Source organism: Phoca vitulina, unplaced genomic scaffold (assembly GCF_004348235.1).
Source record: "Phoca vitulina isolate PV1807 unplaced genomic scaffold, GSC_HSeal_1.0 scaffold38, whole genome shotgun sequence".
Classification (NCBI taxonomy): domain Eukaryota; kingdom Metazoa; phylum Chordata; class Mammalia; order Carnivora; family Phocidae; genus Phoca; species Phoca vitulina.
The window spans coordinates 17,974,141-17,986,662 of NW_022589741.1; positions in this window are offsets into that span (position 1 = coordinate 17,974,141).

A 12,522-nucleotide genomic window follows, 5' to 3' on the forward strand; every position below is an offset into this window, starting at 1 on the left:
GTTCATAGAGAGGTTTGGGGTGTAATCAACAGAAAGGTTGGAAGGAAAACCACAGGAGATGAGTGGTTTCAGAGCCAAGAGAATGCAGCAATATCAAGAAGAAAGAACTGGCACAGCACGGCCACGCAGGCAAAAGGAAGCAACAGGTGGAAAAACGATAGAGACTCACGCACCCTGTCTGCTCTGAACACCCAATCTATGTAGCCCACCCTTGCCATGTCTGCCTCCCTGCCATACCATGACCTTCTATTACCCTAGTTTACTTTACGCACCACATCAATTCTAGGTGAATATACGGTGTTGATTGGTCTCCATTGTCTGTAACCGTCTACAGAATATAAGTGCCACAAAGGCAGGAAATTGTTCACCACTTCATTTGGGTTTCACAAAAGTGGGTCTGGAATGCAAGGAATTTATTTGGGAGGTGATCCAAGGAAATGTGGGTCAGGGAGTGGAGACGGAAGACAATAAACAGTGAATGTTTAAACCAGTTACTACCATGGGCCACTGGTGTGTAATTCCACCAGGAACCTTTGTCAGTCTGCATGGAATACACACATCAGAGATTTCCCACCCCCCTGGGGGGCCAAGGGGACTGGGTGTCTACTCACCTACTCCCGTAGGTCACTACCTGAGGGATTCCGGGGGGGGCGGCGCTGGGGGAGGAAAGCTTTCATGTCCCAACACTTCTGGGCCACACTAGATGCAAGCAGAACAGCTCCAGCAGCCAGAGAAAGGCCTCCGGCAAAGAAACCAAGTGGCAGCTAATGGAAGCAGAAGTATGGAAGCAGAAGTTGGGACAGGGTGAATACGAAGAGTAAGTTCAAGGGAATAGGACCCTCGACAGCATTCACTATAATGCTCAGATCACTGGCACAGAAAATAAAGCAGGGTACATCATGAGTTCTCAAAAGACATTGGAATGAATATTACAATTAGTGAATGAATGAAGGGATGGCCTTCCCAGTTTTACATCAAGCCGTGTCCCGCTTGAGCTCTGTGGTCAAGCCATACTGGACTTTTTTACCAATTCCTCACCTCAGAGCCTTCCAATATGCACCATTCTTGCTGACTGAATGTTCCCTTTGCCATTACATGTCACTTCCTCTGGAAGCCGTCTCTGACTTCCCTCCCAACAGTTTATGTCTCCAGGTGATGTAACCCCCGCAGCACCCGCCACCTGTTTCCCCTTCTGAACACTCACAGCATCTGAAATCGCTGTCCACCCTATTCCTCAGTGCGACTCCAATACCCAGCATCGTGTCTATTATATGGCAAGTCCTCAACATGTATTTACTCAGTAGTTAACACATTAAGATTAGAGTCAGAGGATCATGTGGAGGCTTTGTGTAGAAAAGTGAGAGATTGAAAAAGCAGCTGAAAGGAATACAGAAAGTTGTTGACTAGAAAACAGAAAGAGTCCAGGCAACGTTGAAGAGCCAGTAGAGTTTGGAGAGCACTGATGGACAGTGGCACCAATCTCTGTGATTCTGTGTTGTCCTCGTCCCCCAGTCAGTCTCTGCAAAGCAGATGTGGATCCGTAGATGGTGGGTGGTCAGTTTGACACAGCACTGGGGTTTTTGAGGGCAGGGCAGGGAGAAAGGAACATGGCAAGGGGGTTGAGCCTGGAGTGATCTCCTAAGCATCTAAGTCGGTCTCAAGGGGAAACGAAGAAACAGAATGGTAATGGGTGTGTGATCAGGAGGGTTAAAAGGAGATAAAATATCAGAGGCCTTGATAGGGAGGAGGATGGAGGTGCCAAGAAGTAAAAGGATAAAAGAGTGGTTAGAGAATAGAATGAAAGAGAATAGAATGATTCCAGAGATGGAGGCCTACTGTGATAAGGAACATGGAAATTCAGATTTGGCGTGGTCAAGACTGAATTTAGCTTAGCTGGAGGGAGGCATAAGACAGATTACGGAAGTAGTTGTGGCATTCTTTTGTAAGGTATCGGTGAGGTCTTCTATGATACCCCCTTGAAAATAGAGACTTTGTCTGCCTTGTTCACTGTTGTATCCCTAGCATTGACAATAGCATTTAGAACAATAGCAGAAGTCAAGGAATACTTGTGTAATGAATAATCTTGGCCCACCTGGCTTAAACAAGTGAGGGATGTATTGGCTTATGCAAGCTACGATCACAGGGAAAGGCTGTCTTCAGTTAGCACTGGGCTCAAGGATCAAATAATCAGGACTCAGGCTCTCTCCATAGCTGAGCTATACTTTCCATTGTTTTAGTCTGGGCTCCACATAACAGAAAGATCTGGGAAGAGTCACTTTCCCAAAAATCCTACCAAAACTCTCATTGTCCTGAATTGACTAAGATGCCTATTCCCAAACCAGTCACTGTGTACAAGAGAATGATTCATTATGATTGTCTTAGGCCTGGATCACACATTTTACCCTGAAGGCTAGGAAAAAGTCAACCTCACTCTAGTCCCAGAATCTGAGATCAAGGGGAAATTATTGTAATTCTACCAAAAGTGACACTAATACATCATGGGTGGCAAAAACAAGGGGGGGCCCATGACAAAAAAGCATAACTCATATTCTCTCCAGTAGCAGTAGGGAGCTGCTGAAGGATTTCAGGAAAGCAGCATGGTCAGAATTGCATTTTAGAAAGAGCATTCTGGAGTGTGGAAGACAGGCTAGAAAAGGTTGAGGCTAAGAGGAGAACATCACTCAAATTCAAAATCATCAACTATCAATGGATCATCTTTCTTCTCTGTCCCTAGACAGAGAGCAAACCTATATCTAGAGGCACAATAATGAACAAGACACAGTCCCATCCTTCAAGAAGATTCTAGTCTAATGAGAAAGACAGACAAAGCCAGCATTTACATTACATGTAATTACATCAGGTCTCCTGATGTCCAAGAAGGGCCATCTAAGCTAAAGTCTGAAAGATAAATAGGCATTGACAGTTCTTACCACCAAACACAAGCAGAAACGCTGCACATTTGGAAAAATACTAAGTTCTATATAGCCGGAGAGCATGGTGTTCCAATAGTGAAGTAGAAAAGGATGAAGCTGGATTCTATTAGAAGGCCAGATCGTGGGGCCATTCGGTGGCTCAGTTGGTTAACTTTTGGACTCCTGATTTTGACTCAGGTCATGATCTCAGGGTTGTGAGATGGGGCTCCGAGTAGGGCTCTGCACTGGGTGTGGAGCCTGCTTAGGATTCTCCCTCTCCCTCTCCTTCTACCCCTCCCCTCCTAAAAAAGAAAAAAAAAAAAAGGAAGAAGAAGAAAGACAGATGGTGAAAGGCCTTGCAAAGACAAAGTGAGGAGTTCGATATTATCCTCAAAGCTGCAGAACCATGAATGTATTAAAGTTTGGGAGTGGTATCGGCCACTCAGCACTCAAAAAAAAAAAAAAAAAAATCAGTCTGGCCATGCAGAAAGTGGATTAGAAAATCACAGGATAATATGCAAGATCACCCAGAAAAGAAACCTTGCAGTAATTCAGGGAAGAAATGGTGGTTGGTGCCTTTACTGACGTGGCAGTAGTGGGAATGATGAGAAGTGGACACTTTTGAAAGTTTTAAAATTTGGAGCCAACTAACTTTGGAACCTATACCTATACCTACAGTTATAAAGGAAGTGAAGGAGAGAGCCGAGCCGGGAGTCCCGGATGGCATTTAGATTGCTCATTTGTGTGAATGAAAGGAGAGGGATGCTATTTACAGGAGGAGAGCAGGTTTAGGGGGGAAAATAATCAACTTGCTTATGGACAAGCTGAGTTTGACATGCCTGTGGAATTCAATGTGGAGGTGCCTGGCCTGTCACTGGATGCGTGGACATGGAGCTCAGGAGACAGTTTGCAACTGGAAACATTCCAGAGCCTTCAGCATGAAAATGAAATGAGTAAAGTCAGTGTTCAAAGAGAAGGATCCTGGCCGCAAATGCCTAAGAACTACTAACGTTTAAGGGATGGTTTAGGCCTGGGAGCCATTGAGGTGTCCAGAAAAGTAAGCCAGGGGGCAGAAGAGCAGGGGTTTGGTCTAAACAAGGGTTAGAAAGAAGCATACAAAATGGAATTGACAATTATACTTAAGATGTAAAATGAACAGGGGCACCTGGGTGGCTCAGTTGTTTGAGCATCCAACTCTTGGTTTCAGCTCCCATGATCTCAGGGTCCTGGTATCAAGCCCCACATTGTGCTCCACACTCAGCTTGGAGTCTGTTTGGGATTCTCTTCTTCTCCCTCTCCCTCTGCCCCTCCCCCACTCATTTTCTCTCTCTCTCTCTCTCTCTCTCTCAAATAAGTAAATCTTTTTTCTTTTTTTTAAGATGTAAAATGAACAGAGTTCCCCAGTATCCTGGATGGTGGGGGGAAGGGAGAAGAAAGGGTCAGGCATGACTCCCAGGTTTCTAGCTTGGGTGACCAGTTGGCTGGTCTGTAAAACTAAGAGGAGGTTAGATTCTAGAACTACGTGTTTAAGGTGCACGTGGGATATCCTGTAGAAGAAATACGGGCAGTTGGAGTTGAGGAGGGCATCTGGGTAGCAGTTAGCCTTGGAAGTAGTGCAGAGGTGGTAGCTACCATCAGGGGAAAGAGGAGATGGTCGCATGGGAGCCATTCGTTGAAATCAGAGCCCCAGAGCTACTCTCATTTAAGGAATAAACAGTGGAAGAGGTTTCAGCAAAGGAGACTGTAAAGAAAAGGAGAGCAGGGAGAACCGATCTGGTCCTTCAGAAGAAAGCCTTCTTACCTGTAGCACAGAGTGCTTCGGGATAATGATCCTCGTACATTTTTCTGCCATCAATTTCCTCATCTGCTTTGGGTCTTGGGAAGTCTAATTATGTAATGACTCCACATATCTTCTAAATTCATCCCAAAGCTCATCAAAGGTCTTAGGACCCATAGGAATTCTTTAGTTTCCTAATTTGCCTTTGAATAAAGAACTTTCATGGGTTAAAAGAAGTGGACCACTTAATCGAGAAATGGCTCGAATTTACTTCCATATTTGGAAATACTTCAATCATTAAGGTTGAGCAGAAACACACAGCATCCTTCAAACACTGTTCCTCTTTCTTCACATGGTATTGTGAATGGCTCAGCAAGGGGGCCCATCATTTTCTTGCTAATTAATTTAGGTCTAATTGGTTTCAGCCCACACAACAGCGCAGGTTGTAAGAGAGGGCAACAGAAGTCACATTCCACTAGAAGTACCTGCCAGCACCAAAGCCTCCACCATTAAGCAATTCACTACAAACGGGAGAGCTCTTCAGACCTAAACAAAGTGAATTAAATCCCCCCCTTCCCAATTAGCTTCAGAAAAATCTCAAAGTGCTCAGAACTCTGTCAAAGCACCAGGAAGCATTTTATCTTCCTATCCCCATTCCAGCATGACACAGTCTTGCAAGGAGTTACCAAACATTTACCAGCCTGCACACTGGACCTTGTCTGGGAGGATTTCAAGTTCTCCAAATGACTGTACCCCTGGGGGTGCCACGACCAGGACTAGTTTTGCTGATGATTTTATCCCCAGAGACCAACACAGCGCATAGAGAGGATGCACCATTAATATGTGTCACACGAATAACTGAATGAAGGAAAAGAGAGAGCACGAGAGGAGGAAGGGAAGGAGGGAGGGAAGGAGAGGTTGATGTGTGGAGTTACTCCAATTCAAGAAGTCATAGAGAAGAGCCAGCCCCATCACCTACAAGCTGTGTGACTACAAACAGGTCACTCAATCTCTCTGAGGCATGGTTTCATCTTTCACTGAATGGAAATGCACTACCCGGAAGAATTATAATGAAGCTGAACTCATGAACCAGAAAGCATTTTGTCCACAGTAAAAGACAACTGTTCCTATTAACATTAGGGACCCTGCTTTAGATTGTTCTCAATTGTTCCCACAGTTAGATCATGCTCCTGTGTCACGTAATGGTGTTTTAGTCTTACTGAACTTCTGAGCATCTGTCCCGAATGTAAAAACAAGAATGCAAACGAGTCGCTGTCCTTCAGGAGCTCACGGCTTTGTGCAGGAAACCAATGGGAAACAGGAAACCATCATTCAGAGAGGATGAACATGCAATGGGGACGTGGATGAATGAGTGGCTGCAAGTCATGGAGGAGGAACAGCGATTCTACAGAGCAAGCGAGTCCAGGACTTGAGAGGGGGGCAGTATGTCAACTGGGTCATAAAGAATAGTGGACACTTGCCAGGTGGAGACAGAAAAGGCTTTGGGGGTTTTAAAAGCTTTCATAAATAATATTTCACTGTTATGTATTTTTCAACTTTCTTTCTACCCTCAACATCATGGTTTTTACATTTACCCCTCTCCAGTGGATACACAAGTGTCTATGGGTCTTCTGGCTTTTTCCTATGCTTGGAATGTTCCGGGACAAAAATTAATTTTTCTGGGAATAAAGCAAGGCACATGGCTGGGGCAAAAGATGGGAGGTGGTTGGGAAGTGGGCTTTGGGTTGATCTGGGCCAGACCAGGAAAGATACTGCACGATGCCATGAGTGTTTTGCATTTTGTGGTTTGAACGAATGGGCGTCAACACTAGATTACAAAACAGGATTGAAATGATGTTTGTCGTTGCTATTGCCAGACAGCAAAGTCTAGTGATGGCAGAGAATGCACAAGCTGACAGCAACCAGTAGAGACCCTGCCCGTCCACCCTTCGTTCACTGTTTCCGTGAACAATGCCCTCTGGATTCGAGGTGTAAACCAGACAAGAAAAGATGGTACAGATCTGGGGGATTAAGGGTGCACTGGAGGTGTTTAAGCTGCCTGTGGCATTTTCAGGACAGCGGACGAGAAGCAATCCTCTGCTTCCGATCCACGGAGGAAGGGCAGGGAGCCGGGCCGGGCATGCAGAAATATGTCACTCTTCACTCCGATTCTCCCACTTTACTAGTAGTCATCCTTGCACCACTTTGTACCACACGAGGTCCCACCCAGCCCCGGGATGGAAGGCCAATTGTGTGTTGCTGTGACAGCAAGTATTTAAAAGGAAAATAAAGAAGTGACAAGCTGTGACATCCTATCATTAAGTAATCATAATTTCCTCCCTATATTACGACAATAGATGTCACTCTCTCATCTGGAAGGCAGGCCACGTATAGAAACACCATGTCAAAAACCTTTTCAGACAAAGACAGAGGGGGGTGAGCTTGCTGGGTGCAGAATAGAATATTTTGATGGTTGCATTCACCCCACTTCCCACCCTCCAACTCCTCCATGCTCTGATAAAAGTCAGATCTGTAAAGAACTTCAAAGTCTCCCCGGTCTGACAAACAGTAATAAAACAAGAAACTGGAAAAAAAAAAAAATCTGCCGAAGTGCATGGAGGAAGCCGAGCTGACAAGTGTTATGATGGTTCTGTTTTAGCAATCACCAGACTAACGGCAGGGCACTTCCTCCTAGCGGGAAGCCCAGTCTGGGCTGTCAACTGTGAAGGAGTACAGAAAGGTCAGGCGACAGAGGGGTTCGACGGGCCTCGAATAAGCGATTGCACAGTCTTCCTGGCCATTTTTCTTCCAGGCCACCTCCCACCCCAAGCGCACAGCCTGCTCCGGCCCAACGGTAACCTTGGCTGCTCCCTCCCCTCCTTCTTCCAAAGAGAAAAATGTGAAAAGCAAAAATCAGTCAGTCTGGGCTCACCTTCCCTTCCTCCATTTAATGGGGGTTTGGGGGTTAGGGGAAGCGTACAACAAGGAAATAGTTCTGGAATCCAGGACATCTGGCTTCTATTCAGACCCAATCACCGGCCTTGGGAGCATATTGAAAGCATTTGGCTGTCTCAACAGTCTAAAAGAAGCTATTTATTTCAGACTCAACAACCAACCCAAACATATGCTTCCATTTGGAAACAATTGGAGGTAAGACAGAGTTCCTTTTTTTTTTTTTTTAAGAGGAGGTGGAAATAACACAGGACTTTGAGACAGAAGACTGACCTCCATTCCAACCACTGATCTGCCACTTGCTTGAGGCAGCTGTGTGACTTTACTTGGCTTCCTTAATCTCTCTGCAATTTTAGTTTCTCAACTGTCAAGGCCTGATCAAATTCCTCTCTCTTGGAGTTATTGAGAAGGATTAAAGAGCACAAGGTATTCTAAGGGGCTGGTGCGGGGCCTGACATGTGGTTGCTTCTTTCTCAAACGCTTAGCCATATAGTATACCCCTTGAATACACAGACGCCTGTTCCATCTACCTCACAGAGTGCAGCAATCATCATGTGGGTAAAGTATGTCTGAGCGTTTGGTGACTTTAAAGTGCTTGGCAGATAGGAAGGACTCTACTTGGGATCATTATGACACCAACAGTGTGTAATAACGGGTCAAAGCCAGATACTTAGATTCCTAAAACCAACCCAGGGGAAACTGAAAATGAGAAGTTCCTAGACAATCCCCAGACACTTGGTTGGCCAAGTTGACGGCCAGCCCTGCCACAGCATCAGCCCCTCCACCCGCTCATCATTATCTGGTTCTCTGTCATCTGGAAACTGGCTTCAGCTTTCCTGAACGAAACTGAGAACTGGGGGGCATCCCTGGAACTATCTGCTGAAATCCAAGGTACGTGCTTTGTCCGGGGCATGGTGAGAATGGCTTGCCCACCTGCACACGTCCATGTTGGAGTCTGTTCCCCTCGTGTTTTCCAGCCTAGGTAAAGGTAAAACCCGACGCTCCTGTCCTGTGGCCAACTGGTGGAGCCCAGTGTCTCTCTCTAAGCTTGACGCCAGAACATTGCTAAACCATCACATCTCTGATCTCTATGACTGGGAAACCCAAAGCCCTAAGAATAAGGGCTCTTCACATAGTATTTTAGAATGTGTACTCTCACCTGATCCTAAAATCAGCTTGTAATGGTGTATAATATTGCAGGTGAGAGCATTGGAGGGCTCCTTACCCAAAATCCTCTGCTTCATAGGACAGTTTCCAACCAAGCTGGTGAGCACTGCCTGTGTGTGTGGAATGATAGGTATGAGGGCAGCCCAGGACAGGAAAGTAACCAGGAAGAGCCAACATTCAGTCCTCGGGAACCCTGGAGGAAGCCCAGGAAACACAGGGAGGTATTCAATGAAGACCCTACATGGCCTCAGACAGTCCCAAGAAACCACCTCCCTCCCCCACTGAGGAGTTTGGCCCAGTGAAATTATTCCCCATTCCCACCCCATGTTTACCTAAAACAAAGTATTGGCCCTTACAATGGTAGAGGAAGAAAGAGGCGTGCAATGGAAGCATCTGGCCTCCAGACTTGGGTGCAACTCCTTATGTCCTTGCCCCCAGACTGTTCCATGTTTCTGGCTCTGCTCTGGCTTGGTCCGCTGGGTTCTCCGCATACCCATGACATTGACTGACCTGCCGTCTGACCTGCCTCTGAACCCAGCTCATGCTAATGTCTATTTCCTAGGCCTCTGACAAGCTAACCAACTAAGTCTTCTGGAAAGATTTTTAGTATCATTAAAGTGTCATCAGAGGGATGCCTGGGTGGCTCAGTCAGTTAGGCATCTGCCTTTGGCTCAGGTCATGATCCCAAGATCCTGGGATCAAGTCCAGTATTGGGCTCTTTGCTCAGCAGGGAGCCTGCTTCTCCCTCTGCCTGCCACTCCCCCTGCTTGTGCTTTCTCTCTCTTTCTGTCAAATAAATAAATAAAATCTTTAAAAAATAAATAAACTGTCATCAGAGTCCACCCTGACTTGTAGCTCAGTGGAAGAAGCAAATTAAGGAAGTATTTCTTCACCTTGCTCTAACTTAGATGTTGATTCCTCTGGAAAGCCTTCTTTGAATGCTCCTTGCTCCTCCAACTCCACCCATGGTCTGATTTAGGTGCACTCATATGGACCTCCTTTGGGCCCTCCAATTTCCCAGGAGGTAGCACTTATCCTACTGTGGCATAAGTGTGAGCTATGACACTAAGCCCATGGTCCCTGGTACCCTGTCTTTAACATGGTAAGCATTTAGTAAATGGTTGATGAATGAATAAAGGAATGAACTACAATTTAAAAAAAAAAAAAAAAAAAAGGCCTCTGTGAAGACAAGGACCACAATAGGACATAAAAGATAAAAGGGCTTTGTACAATGATGATAGTAAGTGATTGGGGTTTTTCTTTTTGTGATTTAAAATATTCTTCACACTGCTCCAGCCCAAAAAGAAAGAAGACATGCTTCCAAAATTTTTATAAAGTAAGAATAACACTGACACTTGGCAACAGACCCAAAATGAGGCTAAAGAAGCTTACGTTTCAGACTCCTTCACTAGCAAGAGCTCCTTCCAAAGCCCAGGCCCAAAACTTATGTTCATAATTTTCTATTCTTTTTTTAGAGGGCCTCCCAAATTGTATATGCTTCAGGCCTCTTAAAACTGAGGTCTACCCCTGCTGAAATCAACACCCAATCAAAATAGCACAAAAATAAGAAAACCACAATACAATTTCACTCATGAATATCAACACAAATAATCCTAAATAAAATTGTATCAAACAGGACTCAGCTACATATAAAATTATGACTGAATGGGCTTTATTTCAGAAATGTAAGAATAGTCTAGTATCAAGAATCTACTAATATAATTTATTATATAGTATCTCTAAGAAGAAAAATCATGTATCTTCATAGCTGCTGAAAAACTGGGTTAAAATATAATATTCATTTTTTATTTAAAAAACTAATTAGGAGTAGGTGGATTCTTCCTTAACGTGATAAAGGTACATCTACCTTTACTAAAAAGCTGGTGTTCTGGTTATGTATTGCTGTGGAACAAACCAGTCAAAACCAGAGGTTTTAACACCGTAACGATTACTTATGTTGCTCACAAATCTAGGGGTTGCCTGGACTAAACTAGGCAACCATTGCCAAAGTTATGGTCAGACATGTCTGGGGTTGGGTCTTCTCCAGGTCTTGAACACGGAAACACCTGGCATGTTCCTTAGGCATCTTTCAGTGTGTGAGACCTCCAGGTAGAGACCTCAGTGGAGCTAGACTTTTTAAGTGGCAGCTGAAGGTCCTCAAAGTGAGTGTTCCAGGAGAAAGAAACAGGCCTGGCCCTTTCTAACCTTGCTGGGAAAACCAACAGACTCAATGTGGCTATACTTTGTGGCGACTGAGACAGCCATAAAGCCCTATCCTAGCTCAAGGAGAAGTGACATAGACTCTACCACTTTGAAAAAGTGCCAAAAATTTATAAACATGTTTTAAAAACCACCATGGCGGGGCGCCCGGGTGGCTCAGTCGGTTAAGGCTCTGCCTTCGGCTCAGGTCATGATCCCAGGGTCCTGGGACCGAGCCCCACATTGGGCTCCCTGCTCAGTGGGAAGTCTGCTTCTCCCTCTGCCCCTTCCCTGCTCATGCTCCCTCTCTCTGCCTCTCTCTCTCTAATAAATAAATAAAATCTTTTAAATAAATAAAAATAAATACCATCTTGGTATCACACTTAAATGGGAGACCCCAGAAGCATTCCACCAAAGCAGAAACAAAACAAGAATGCCCACTATTAATTATGATCTAGTATTTGACATCGTTCTAGCCTAGAGATGGGCAAATCTTTTCTACAAAAGGTGGATAGTAGATATTTAAGCCTTTTCAGGCCAGATTGTCTCTGTCAAAACTACTCAGCTCTAGTAAAAAGACCATAGATAATATGTAAATGAATGAGTATGGGTGTGATTCTCTAGAACTTTACCTACAAAAACAAGGCGGCAGGCTGGATTTGGCCAATGGGCTACCATTTGTTGACTTCTGTTTTACAGTTTCCAGCAAACACTTACTCAGGAAAAGAAAAAGTAGGATGTATAAATACTGGAAAGGAAGAGATAAATCATTTTTTGCAATTTGTAACCTATAAATCTGAAAAACCCAAAAGAATCCACTGAAAAATTATAGTAAACAAAAAGAAAATTCAGAAAGACAGATGGGTACATCACTGGAGTACAGAAATCAACACCTATAATACTGTGATATAATAAGAAATAGATATTTCGTCTTTGCCTGGGTTCCTGACACAAGAGCTTCTAAAACTTTTAGACTTTCCTGAGTGATAAGGGTGAGGGGAGCATCTTTTATTATTCATAATAAGCCCCTCTCAACCATACCTGAATTTGTGCTAATGAGGTAACTCTTGGTGGGCCCCCAGATAGCTTGAGGATGGGGGCTGATTCCCAGAGGAACCAACCATGTGATCAGATGGCTGGAACTTTCAGCCCCAAACTCGGGAGAGAGGACAGGGGATGGAGATTGAGTTAATCACCAATGGCCAATGATTCAATCGTGTCTATGTAATGGAACCTCCATTAAAATCCCAAAACAATGAGGTTTAAAGAGCTTCCAGACAGGTGAATGCATCAAAATCCTAGAAAGGAGATACTTCCACAGAGGGTATGGAAACCCCAAACCTTGTCCTATGTACCTCTTCATCTTGGTCTTGCCCTATGTATCTATCCTTTGTAATATTCTTCATAGTAAGCCAGTAATGGGAAGTGAACTCTCTTCACTGAGTTCTGTGAGCTGTTCCAGCACATTATGGAACGTGAGGGGGAAGTCATGGGGAAAGCCCAATTTATAGCCAG